This window comes from Canis lupus, chromosome 15 (genome assembly GCF_003254725.2).
Source record: "Canis lupus dingo isolate Sandy chromosome 15, ASM325472v2, whole genome shotgun sequence".
Lineage (NCBI taxonomy): Eukaryota > Metazoa > Chordata > Mammalia > Carnivora > Canidae > Canis > Canis lupus.
Window position 1 is genome coordinate 38,432,401 of NC_064257.1, and position 12,001 is coordinate 38,444,401.

Here is a 12,001-nt window from a genome sequence, read left to right on the forward strand (position 1 = left end):
GACAGAGGGCTCTTCCTATGTGCAAGGCATTGTGCACGATGCTCTACTAGGTTATTGTAGAGATAAATATCAGATATTTATTGAATATTGGAAACAATATTACCTATAAGATAGATACTAATATTATTAAAATGTTAGTAGCAAGCGTAGAGAAAGTTAAGGGACTTGCCGAAAGTGGCTAAATGGTAAGAAATAAAATGGGAAGCTAATCCCTGGGAGACTGGTCTTCCTGTCGATGCTTACTGCTTCCTCTGCGGGTCCCCCCATCCCACCTCTTCTGCCCACCCCCAATCCCTTCAGGAGAAGACTCTGTGCTCCACTTTGGGATGCAGAGACCACCTTATATTTAGTTTCCCCTAACACCGTGTTCTTACATCCGGTGTTAAATGGCCATCTCCCCCCATCAGCCTGCAAGTTCTTTTGAGGGTAAAGTCGATAAAATCCTTATTGTATTTTCTCCACAAATCTATGAAATATAATTTTTAAAAAGATCATGATCCTATTCAAGTTTTAGGAAATCTAATTATCTCCCCAAAGCAGTTGATACCAAAGTAAGACCGGACTAGAGAATGTATATATTTATATGTCAAACACACACACACACAAATATTTAAAAGGGCACTGTTATTCCAAATCAATCTAATTGGTGGAATGCAGAGTAGAGTTTTCTCCATTTTGTTATACGGTTTTAGGCATACAGTGTTTGAATTTGGCTTTTGAGGTCTACAAATTAAAACTCTCCGGTTTCATGTTTTATTATATCAAATTGATATAAAACTGGCACCGAATTTGCAATTAGTTTCTGCCTTTAAGAAATTGTCTTACTATTTAGTCACTTGACATGTACTTTAGGTATGCTGCCACCAGGTGGCGGCAGGGTGCCAGGCATAAGATCAGGACAGTAAGGAATTTACATGCTTCCTGAGGTTCAAGGTAATAGCTTTTTGCTTAAGTTCAAAAGTAATTTGAGACTAAAGATATTCAACTTAACATAATACATCTCTTTAGCAAAATAGCTAGACTTAAACTCTAAATCAACTTTAAATATCTTTAAAGCAGATATAAATCCCAAGCTATGAAATCACCTACCTAATCTCCCTCCTTTTCAGCTTTTTGAATTATATTCATAGTGGGCTGATTCTAACACTAATCTTATATATACACTTTAGTAAAAATGTTAATCTTTATGATTTACTCTGACTCTATATTTATTGTCAATCTCTTCCATCATAGCTCATATGTCAGGCTTCAAGATTCCTAATAATTTTCTTTTAACAAAAATACCTCTTTGGCTTCCATTTCCTCTAAGAAGACAAAGATTTATCTTTTCAGTACGATCTCAGATCTCCTAAGGAAGACCTAAAGCGTTTCTTCATGAGGATAGCATGAAAAGTGTATTTGCATTTTATGGAGGATTTTTTTCCTTTTTACTTTCTGCGCTATAGGAGTAATCCATTAGAATTTTTTTCTCCTCACAAAGCTCCTAGAAGCACAGAGCCAGTTTAGTGTATTTATCTATTTAACTGCAACATACATGAATCTCCTTAGCAACAGGCTCTGCCCTAAATATCTCCAAAGAGTTCTTAAAGAAACAAAAGTCCTCAAACCATGTTAGAAAGCTGAGCAAAATGCAGAATAAAAAGTTATCTGACTTCATTATAATGAATAATACTATATATTTAAGAGAAGCAATTTTGGTGTAAAGAAAATATCAACTAGTTCAAGAACGAGTCAGAAGTTACCACTCTTATGGGTTGTCAAGCTGAGACTTTGCAACAGGACTTAAGGGTTTAACTAAGATTATGGAGGATAACCTGAGAATGAGTACATCCCTAACCTCTGAGCCGTTCCTCTGTTCGGCCCTAGGTGTTTCATTTCAAGAATAAGGAGGACTATGTGGCTGAGAAGCAAGGGTCAATGCCGTGTAGTTGCAGTGAGGGTGGGGGTAGGGGAAAACAAAAGAAACTAGCAATACTGTACTGATGTGTTGTCAAGAAAAAGAAAAAGGTGGGGGAAGATCCTCAGGAGCTCTATCCTGAATGTTGCTACAGGAGCTGAGAGAGTCATCCCACCTGACATTCGCCCACTCCAGGATGGCAGGTTCTGAGCAGCAGTAAGCAGTGACGGTTTGGGCAGGGCTGGTGGGGAAAGAGGATAACTGTTGGGAGACGGGAGGTGGGGTTCAGCCCTGCAGAAAGGGGCTGGCATTGGGAAGGGGGCAAAACAGCGGCGGGGCAGCCGTTCCTAGAGACCAGACGTGGTACCCTCAACAGGACTTTCTAGGTTTCAGCAGGTGAGTACTGAGAGTGAGGAGCAAATGGCAGCTAAGCAGTGAAAGCAGCTGTTCCCAGCCTCCCTAACTCTGGGAGACAGAGCTGGGGAAGACAGAAAGGAAAGAGATAGGTGAAAGAACAGTAAAATAGAGAGGGAAGAAAAAGGGATGGGTAATAAAAAGCCCTCATGTGATTTGGAGTCTCACAGAAAACCTACGAAACCAGTGAGGCGGACACTGTTATCTTCTCTTTGCCATTGGGAAGGGGAGGCCCATTGGTGGTGAGTGATGTAAGGTCCCATACTGAGCGGCAGATTTATAAGACCTCAAATTGAGTGACCTGATTTCAAGGCACAGATGAAGGAAGAGAGGGTGCATTTGAAATGCTGACACACACCATATGTCCTACCTTTGCTTTGTAAACAGTAAGTACAGTTTTTTACATAACCAGGGCTTAGCCTTTTAAGAGTCAAACTGAAAAGTTTTAGTCACTACTGGAAAGCATATCTGAAATGTATCATATTTGTCCTAACCTCCTTTGAATACAGACTATAATTTACCCTCTTCTTGATACATAGGGATAGAACAATGAAAATTGACTCTGTATTTATGTCCTTCCAATTGAGGGATAGTCTCAGGTTCTAAGGAGACACAGAAGTGTTATTGCTGTCGTGCCTAATACACTTGTGGCTGCAAATAGCTGTATAGCAGAATCGGCTGACTCAGCTCCTTCCTCCCAGCCAGCTCTTCCTTCTTGAGTGTGTTGGCTTCCCTGCCTACTCTTCTGATCATGTCATTCTCCTGATTAAAATCCTTTTAATGGCTCCCCACTGGTTATGTCTGTGGTTTTCAACATTTAACTCACCTGGGAAGCTTTTAAGACACTCCGAGTGCCCAGATGCTGTCACCAAAAATTCCAATTGTTTAGCCATGGGCCCTAGCCTATAGGGATTAAGAAAAGGAGCATGGATTTGGGCTTCTGGCCAAGATGGATTAACAGGGATTGCATTTATCCCCACTGTGCTTTCACCTGAAACAACTAAAAATCCTGACACAGTATATGAAACATTGATTTTTAAGATGTTGGGATGAAGCAATGAAGGACACTGATGCATTGAAGATGAGAAACAAAGTGAGAACTACAGTTGCCTCAGTTTACCACCTTGAGGGAATTCCCAGGCCATGGTGCAGGAGGAGGAACCAGGGAGCCTGGAAGACTCTTTGAGTTGAGAGGATAGATGGAGAAGAGGCCCTGCGGGGGTGGTGGGCTACAGGGGCTGCCGTATGCGGGTAGAGTACTGATCAGAACATGCATGTGAGCAAACTGTCTGCGGCTAGTTAAAAAAAAAAAAAAAAAAACTACATGAAAAGATTAGTGGGAATAGTATATAGAGTACAAAGGGGGTTGGTAATAGTCTGCACTATTCAGACTAGGAATTCTGGAAACTCACAGGACATTGTTAGAATACTCAGAAGCATCTTGCCTTGGTAGCGAGAGTATTAGCTGATCAACTGATGCTCTGGGCTTGCTTGATGAACCTTTAGAGCAAGACCTGAAAGGATCAGAGTATATCCCAGGAGATTTTCCATGTCCCAGAACAAAGCTCAAGAATACTTACAGGAATAAAAAAATATCCAGCACCCACCAAAGTAAAATTAATAATACTTGGCATGCAATCAGAATTACCAGGCATGCCGAGAACAGTGAGGAGAAAAATCAATCAACTCAAACCAATCCCAAACTGACACAGATATTAGAATTAGAATATGAGGGCATTAAAACAGTTGTTATAATAACCGCATTCCATATGCTCCAACAAGTTAGAGGAAAGATTGAGCGTGCTAGATAGAGATCTAAAAAAAATATAAAAAAAGACTCATGTTTAACTTCTGAAGATTAAAACTATAATCATTGAGATAAAAAATACACTGGTTGTTAATAATGGCAGATTGGATATTACAAGAAGAAAAGATTAGTGAACGTGAAGTCATACAATAGAAACCATCCAAATGAATCACAGAGAGAAGAAAATATTGATAAAAGTGAACAGAGCATTGATGAGCTGTGGCCCAACTTCAAATAGCCTAATATACATATATTTGGAGTTTCCAAAGCAGAGGAGAGAAACTGTGGAACAGAAAATAATATTTTAAGAAATAATGGCCATAGTGCAGCCACTATTGAAAAGAGTATGGATGTTTTACAAAAATTTAACAATAGAATTACTATACAACCTGGTAATACAACTTCTTGGTATGTATCCAAAAGAGTTGAAAATAGGATCTTGAGAAGGTATTTGCACACTGATGTTCATTGTGTCATTGTCCATAATATTCAAGAGGTGGAAGCAACCTACATATCTATCAACAGACGAATGGATAAAAAAAATGTGGTATATACATATAATGGAATATTATTCGGCATTAAAAAGAAGAAAAATCCTGTCATCTGCCATAACATGGATGAACTTTGAGGACATTATGCTAAGGGAAATAAGCTAGTCATAAAAAAGACAAATACTGTAGGATACCACTTACATGAGCTATCTGCAGTAGCAATCAAACTCTTAGGAACAGAAAATAGAATGGTTTTCCAAGATGAAAAGGTTCAGTTTTCCAAGACGAAAAGCTCAAGAAATCTGTTGCACAACAAAGTGTATAAACACCACTGTACTTACACTTAAAGATTCTCAACATGGTAAAATGCTTGTGGTGGTGGTGGTGGTTCGTAAAACTTTGAATTGAGAGGACTATGATCAAATGTACACTAAAAACGAGAAAATTGTGTAATATGTGAATTACATCTCGATAAAGCCATAAAAACAAGTTCTGGACATCCCATGGCGATGAGAGAATGCACAGTCCTAAAGTGTCATGCGATGTGATGCAAACAAAAGAAGCTGGGTGCAAGAACATACTGTACAAAAACAAGCACACTGAACTCTGATGTTGAGAGGAGGATAATGGTTGTTTAGGGGGTGGTGGGGACACTAGTGACAGAAAGGGGTCTTCTGGGCCATTTCTTGTTCTGGGTGCTAGTTACAGGTGTGTAATTTTTTGGTGAAGATTCATTAAGCAATGCCCTTATGAGATTTGTGGATTTCTGTGTGTACATTATACTTCCAGAGAAAAGTTTTGAAAAGGTGAAGGGAAAAGGAGAAACATAAGAATTTAATGGGAAATAAAAAAAAAATTAAAAAAGGGAATGACCGAAAAACTTCCAAAGTTAATGAAAACTAGAGATTTCCTATCTAAGAAGCTCAGAAATAATTTATGTACAAAAACCATGGGGAAAACGACATCAAGCTTCAACACAATAAAATTGTTCAAAACCAGAAATAAAGAGAACACCCTTGGGTGCAGCCGGGGGTTGGTGGGGGGAAGACAAGTTAGATACAGAGGAAGAGCAACAACAACAACAAAACCAAAAGAAGAAAGGATAACAGCAGATGTCTCCTCAGAAATAATGCAGGAGAGAGGATGTGGCTCCACATCTCCAAAGGACTGTTACACTAGAATTCTATACTCAGCAAAAACAGCCTTGGAAAATAAAGTCTTTTTACCAGCAGCCCCACACTATAAAAAAAGTGTTAAGAGCTTTAGGAGAAGGAGAATGACAGCAGATAGGAACAGAGTTATAGACGAAGGAATGACAAGCAGGGATGGCTTTGTGGGTGCGTGACCTAAGAGGTTATTCAGGCACCTGCTCCTCAAAGGACTCTGCTTGGCTTACTGCTCTACTGGCATTGTCTTAAAAATATGTCAATACTTTTTGAACACAGGGTCCCTGATTTTCATTTTTCCATTGGACCCTCAAACTATAAAGAATTATTAATGGTTGTAAGGAGGCCTACCTTGTGGCCCATGAGGGTGTGGGAAAATCCTGAGAGGCTGAGCTTGGATTAGTCATATGTTCAGGCAAGGAAGACCACAGAGGGAGGTTTCTCTAGAAGAAATTAGGAATGCTTTGGTCTTGATCAGAAGAGTGAATGGCATCTGGGGGCATGGAAGAAGAAAACAAACCACCGTTGTCCACTAAAATAACTTTTTTTTGGGGGGTAGGCATTTCTAGATAGAACATGATTTTCCTTTTTTGTACAGAGGTGGTTCATACATGGCTATAATCAGAGGAGTTTAGCACTTCTTGAAAATAGTTTTTTGCTGAGTGCTCTCTTCGGGTATGAATGCCTTGTTTAGTTTCTCTCTCTCTCTCTCTCTCTCTGTGTGTGTGTGTACTAATTCTGGCATCAGTGCTTCAATAATGCCTATTCCAAATACTGACCCTGAGGCACTGCAAGTATGTGAATTTACTCTGAATGCAAAAGAAGAGCTATATTTCTTCCAATGACATGCTAATGTCTAAGTGTCTTCTAAGGTAGTATAACTCAATCTCAGTGTAGGTCAAAGCTCCAAAGTCGAGAGCAGCACGATAGGTGCGGATGTGTAAAATATGCTGAAAGTCAGGGAACCAGTACTGCCAGTGTTAGTCCATCACCACTCCCCGGGCTGGATGTGAAGGGGCCAAACATCACTGGAAAGTGAGCATTTATTTGGGGATGATCATTCCTCTCTTGTAAAGGAGGGAGAAGTGTGCTTTTCCTAAGAGTTGAGCCAAAGCGGGAAGCTTCCAGAGAATCCCTGTAAGAGCTTGCAGTTCAGATGCAGTAAGGGAGGGTGATGGAGTCTGGGGGCTTTGCCTGATACAGACCTGGTACCAGTCTGAAGCTTGGAGGAGGTACCTGGGTGTCCTGATGTCTTATGAAGAGCCAGCTATCCTGTATGCAGACGTAAGTGGAATGCTTACCTCCATGGAGAATTTAGAGTTTGTTCTACATTTGAATACTCATATCCAGTTATCTAGTGAAAGCCTTTGGCTTTGATTAAAGTTGTTAACATTTGAAGTGTTGGACGATGTAGCCTCCCGGGTGTGGAAATATGAATATTTCTCATTTATTAAGGTCCTATAGTGAAGGCATAACCTTTTACTTAAAATAATTGCTTTGGAAATGGAATTATAACATTTATCCTCCTCTTACATCCCCTGCAATTTGTGAATTTGTTGAGTATTCTCCTTGCTTGGGAGTATGAATTACCATTTGCCTTTTTCTGATACATGTACCCAGACACAGGCGCACATGCTCACATGCATGATCCAAAAAAGACTTTTAGGGAGTAAATTTAATTGCATTTACAGCAATAAGTGTAGGATAGAAAGGAGTGAAGAGTTTATAATGTTGATCATGAAATAAAAAACATCAAAGCAGTAATGAGTCTAAATTTGAAACTGATGGGACTGTATTTCTACAGCATTTAAAGCAAATAAAGTCACACAAAGATTTAACACAAAATTAGAATGTTAAATTTGAAAGATTCTTAGTATATCTCCAAGTGATTAGATTGTCACAAAATTTCCCTGGAAAGGTAGAAATTAAATCAACAACATTGCAAACAAAACAAAACAAAACAAAAAAACACCACTGAAAAACCAAAAATCAGAAAAAATCTGACAGTCCTAAATGAAAGAGTGATGTAAGTATAGTTTCAGCAGCTATTAGGCAAGAAGAAAATAATCTTCTAATCAATTTACTGCTGCAAAAATAAGTCAAATTATTTTCAGGGGACACATATAGGTATTGTTACCTTAATTATTTTGTTTCTCCCAGAAGGTATTTAAAACATAACCAACCACTGTAGTCAGATTTTTTTTTTTTTTAATGGGGACATGACCCTTTTTTTTTTTTTAATTTTTATTTATTTATGATAGTCACAGAGAGAGAAAGAGAGGCAGAGACACAGGCAGAGGGAGAAGCAGGCTCCATGCACCAGGAGCCCGATGTGGGATTCGATCCCGGGTCTCCAGGATCACGCCCTGAACCAAAGGCAGGCGCCAAACCGCTGCGCCACCCAGGGATCCCTGTAGTCAGATTTTTAAAGCTATACTTATACTTACAAATAGAGAATTAAGAATGCATTAAAGCTGATTTTAATTTTGTTATTTTGATGGGTACTATTTTTTTTAAGATTTATTTATTTTAGAGAAAGAGAGAGAGTAGGGGGGTGGGAGGGACAGAGGGAGAGGGAGAGAGAGTCTTAAGCAGATTCTGCCCTGAGCACAGAGCCCTACACAGGGACTCGATCTCATGACCCTGAAATCATGACGTAAGACAAAACCAACAGCTGGACGCTTAACCAATTGTACCCTCCAGGCTTCCCTTGATGGGTACTTTTATCATTATCAGTATTGTAGGCTGTTGTAAGCATTAGCTAAAATTATTTCCTTGGTAAATAATGGTAAACCCAATGGGAAGAAATTAATGACATGTTCTACACTAAGATTCACACATTAATAAATTGGACAGTGTTCAAATTTATCTCATCTAACCAAAATCTCCTTGGTAGGTACTTGGTGGTAAAATAAATTATTCGTTATTAATAATAATTATTAATTGCCATACTTCTTTGGTTGAGGTTACAGCGGTAGGAACCGCTGTAAACCTGGTCATAATACCTTGTACAGGGCCTGAGTACTAATGCACCATTAACTAGTCTTTAGCTCTCTCAACAAGCCTTTGAAGAGGACTATAATTCAAACGAGAGGTTTATCCAGCTAGCATCTGCACAGGGAACAATTTGGCTGACAATCTCTCTCAATATATTCATATAACACTAAAATATCAATACAAAAGTAAAAATAATGTTAATGATGCTATTAATGATAGTAGCAGACAGAGGCAAAACAGAGCTATTAATAAAAGAGCTTCTGAGTATGAAGCATAGATTAGGGAATAGAAGGAACAATTATTGGCATCTAAATTCTTTAAGTCTAGACACACACAGGAATCTGTAAAACCTATATCCTGAAAGTTTTTTGTGCTCAATTTCCACTGCTGAGAATACTGATATTAAGAAATGAGATTTCTATTGCTCTCCCTCATCTCTGTACTTTGGGTACTTTTGTGACCAAAATCTTCATTAGGTTATTCAAATAACCTTGTTTTTCAAAGGCAATAATGTACTCAGCCCCCCTCCCCCCAAAAAATCCTTGGGGTCTTTTTGAAAGATTATAATTTCAAATGTATTTGTACTTTTCAAATCACAATTTTGTATAGTTTGCATTTCTTCATGAAAATACTTTGAATAGACTTATACTCACTGAGAAATGTGTTACCATTTTCAAATATCAAGCAAAATACCATGTGAAATTGGAGGCTTAATCAATACTATTTAATGATACTAAAGGTATGTGTAATTACAGCAGCAGCCAGCCTCCTCACCCTCTGTTCTCCTCCCCTCCATCAGCACACCTCTGTATCAAAGACAGCTCCCTACCTTGCACTTTTCACTTTACATAGAGCAATGGGCACTAAAGCCATTTGGTTTCCTTAAAAATGAGCCGTTCATTACAAAGATTCAGGATGTGAATTTCTCTTAAGAGCTTTGCTCTAAATCAAAGTGACTGCACATTCCCTTCAGGCTAGAAAACAACAAATTATGGGTACTTAATATAGAATTACTGGGCCCATATATTATATATGAGATTATTTTATATTTGGATGTCTTCCCTCATGAGTTGGGATAAATTCAAGTCTTGAATTTGAGACTAGCCTAAAGCTTTGTAAGCCAGAGAGGGGCACGCACTGCGCCTTTCTTTCATTTTAAAACTCAACAACCTGGAACCATCAAACTCACTACCCTTTGCAGCAGTTCTGGCGGGCATTACAATTTTGTCCTTTGATTTCCAAGCCTAAAGGTATAGATCAATTTTTGTTCATAATAAATATATTTATGGAATTAAATGACTCCCAAAGCCTCCTCATTCAAGAATGTGAACTTGCCCATAAAGATGTCACAAACTTTAAGTTCTATCAGTTTGGAAAATATACCAGGTTGGTATTAGATGCAGACGTACTCCAGGCCAGAGGAATTGGCCTCAAGATCTAAGACACAGTGACTATGTTTTCTGGTTCTGTTACAACAGAAGTACCTGTGACAGGTACTTCTCTCCGGATTGAAGTCCGATTGTATTACAGCAAATGTAGCTAAAGGGAAAACACTTCAAAAGTCTGTATGGGTGGAGAAAGGTATTCTTCTGTCCCAACTCAAGGCTGGTTGGCATGTGGGTGGTGGTAGATCAGTCCCTGAGCCTTGGCATTAAACCCGGGGCCTCAGCGCCTCACTGACCTACAGGCATTGCCATCATCCACAGGGAACACAGTGACCCAACAGGGATTCCTAGGTTTCTGGTCCCCCCAGGGCCAAGAAATGTGTGGGTCCTAGCTCACATCTTAAACATTAGCCTCAGCATTTGGATTCTGAGAGACTCACTGTCCTGCTTCAATGATCCTTGCCTCAAAGAAAACATTTTATAATACAGTTCTATTGGAATCCCTTCTTTTCAATGAGAGATTACTGCTAATGCCCTGGTAAGTGAGTGATTCATGTGCTGTGTATTTGTTCTTCAGTGGGGAGCAACAGTATTCAGAAGATGTTATACAGAGGTATTTGTCAAGTTGTATAATTGACTAGAATGTTACTTAATGGGAAGCCTGTTTGTTTGATCTATGGTAGGTCCCCCTTCAACAAATGGCTAACAGGAGGTGCTTGGAGGAGAACTGCAATCTCCCGGATGCAACCAGAATGCAACACAGTCTCAGTTAGTTCCACTGTGCTGCCACACACACTAAAAACAAAACGAATCAGGGGATTTCCATCAGGGTTTCTGCTGAAATAATGGTAGCTTTTGTGAGTGCGTGAGGGCAGACAGAAAAGAGGAACTGATGGCAAAGTAAAAGAAGGAGCCAAGAATTCGTCTATTTAACTTGATTTTTAGATCAAAGAACAGTTTTTATGAGATGTTCTAGAAAAGACATTATTTTTAAGACTGTTAAAAGCATAGTTATTAATAATAATAATGTAAAATAATTAATGGCATGCAATATGTAGCTACTGGACTTGTGCAGAGAAAGTGGCATAAAGAGTAGAATGGATCTGTATTGAACCAGAAGAAATTTATTTGCTTTATCTTTCAACTTATGGATGGGTTTTTTAAAAATTTTTAGAATATAAAATTTAAATCTAAGAAATCCTCTAAAAGATTAAATGATTTTTCATTCATTTAGGAAGAGAAATGTTCAGGATACCAATGTGAAGGCATGATAATTACATGTTCCCACTCCATTTCTTTCATTCCTTGATGCCATTGGGAATAAAAGAGCAGTAAAAATGAAATAAGTATCAGTATTAAAAACCATTTACACAGATTGAGTTGATCTCTTTGGGCTTGAATACATGGCAACATATATTGGCTAGTTTTTATAAAAAATCTATTTCAATTATATAAATAAAACAGACAACTTAAGATTAGATATAAGCCCTGGGTAATAAAATGTCGATATTATAGCAGCCTATTTAATATGAACAAACAAAAGCAGTGTGTATTCAAAAGTAGGGTTTATACATGCAGTCAAAGAAACAGAATGGAGATAGGAAACTAAAGATGAGAACTCTAATCTTTAATGGTGAGTATGAGCAAGATCAGGATGGGAGCCTATTTGTTATCATGCTCATAACCTGAACTGACTAAATCTTCTAAAATGGGAAGCCTCAAAACACTTGGGAGGTTTTCTTGGATAATGCAAAACACCCTGAGAGTTCTCCTAGTTCTCCCCATCAGAACTTAAAAAGACAAGTACTATGGAACTCGACTGGAACCAAGACAGTTGTATATTT

General features: G+C 38.6%; 1 protein-coding gene across 16 annotated transcripts in view; it reads right to left on the minus strand.

Annotated features, from left to right (window-relative positions):
• Window positions 1-12,001, minus strand: part of ANKS1B (ankyrin repeat and sterile alpha motif domain containing 1B) — a 1,053,015-nt gene that overhangs the window by 267,426 nt on the left and 773,588 nt on the right. The window lies entirely within an intron of this gene.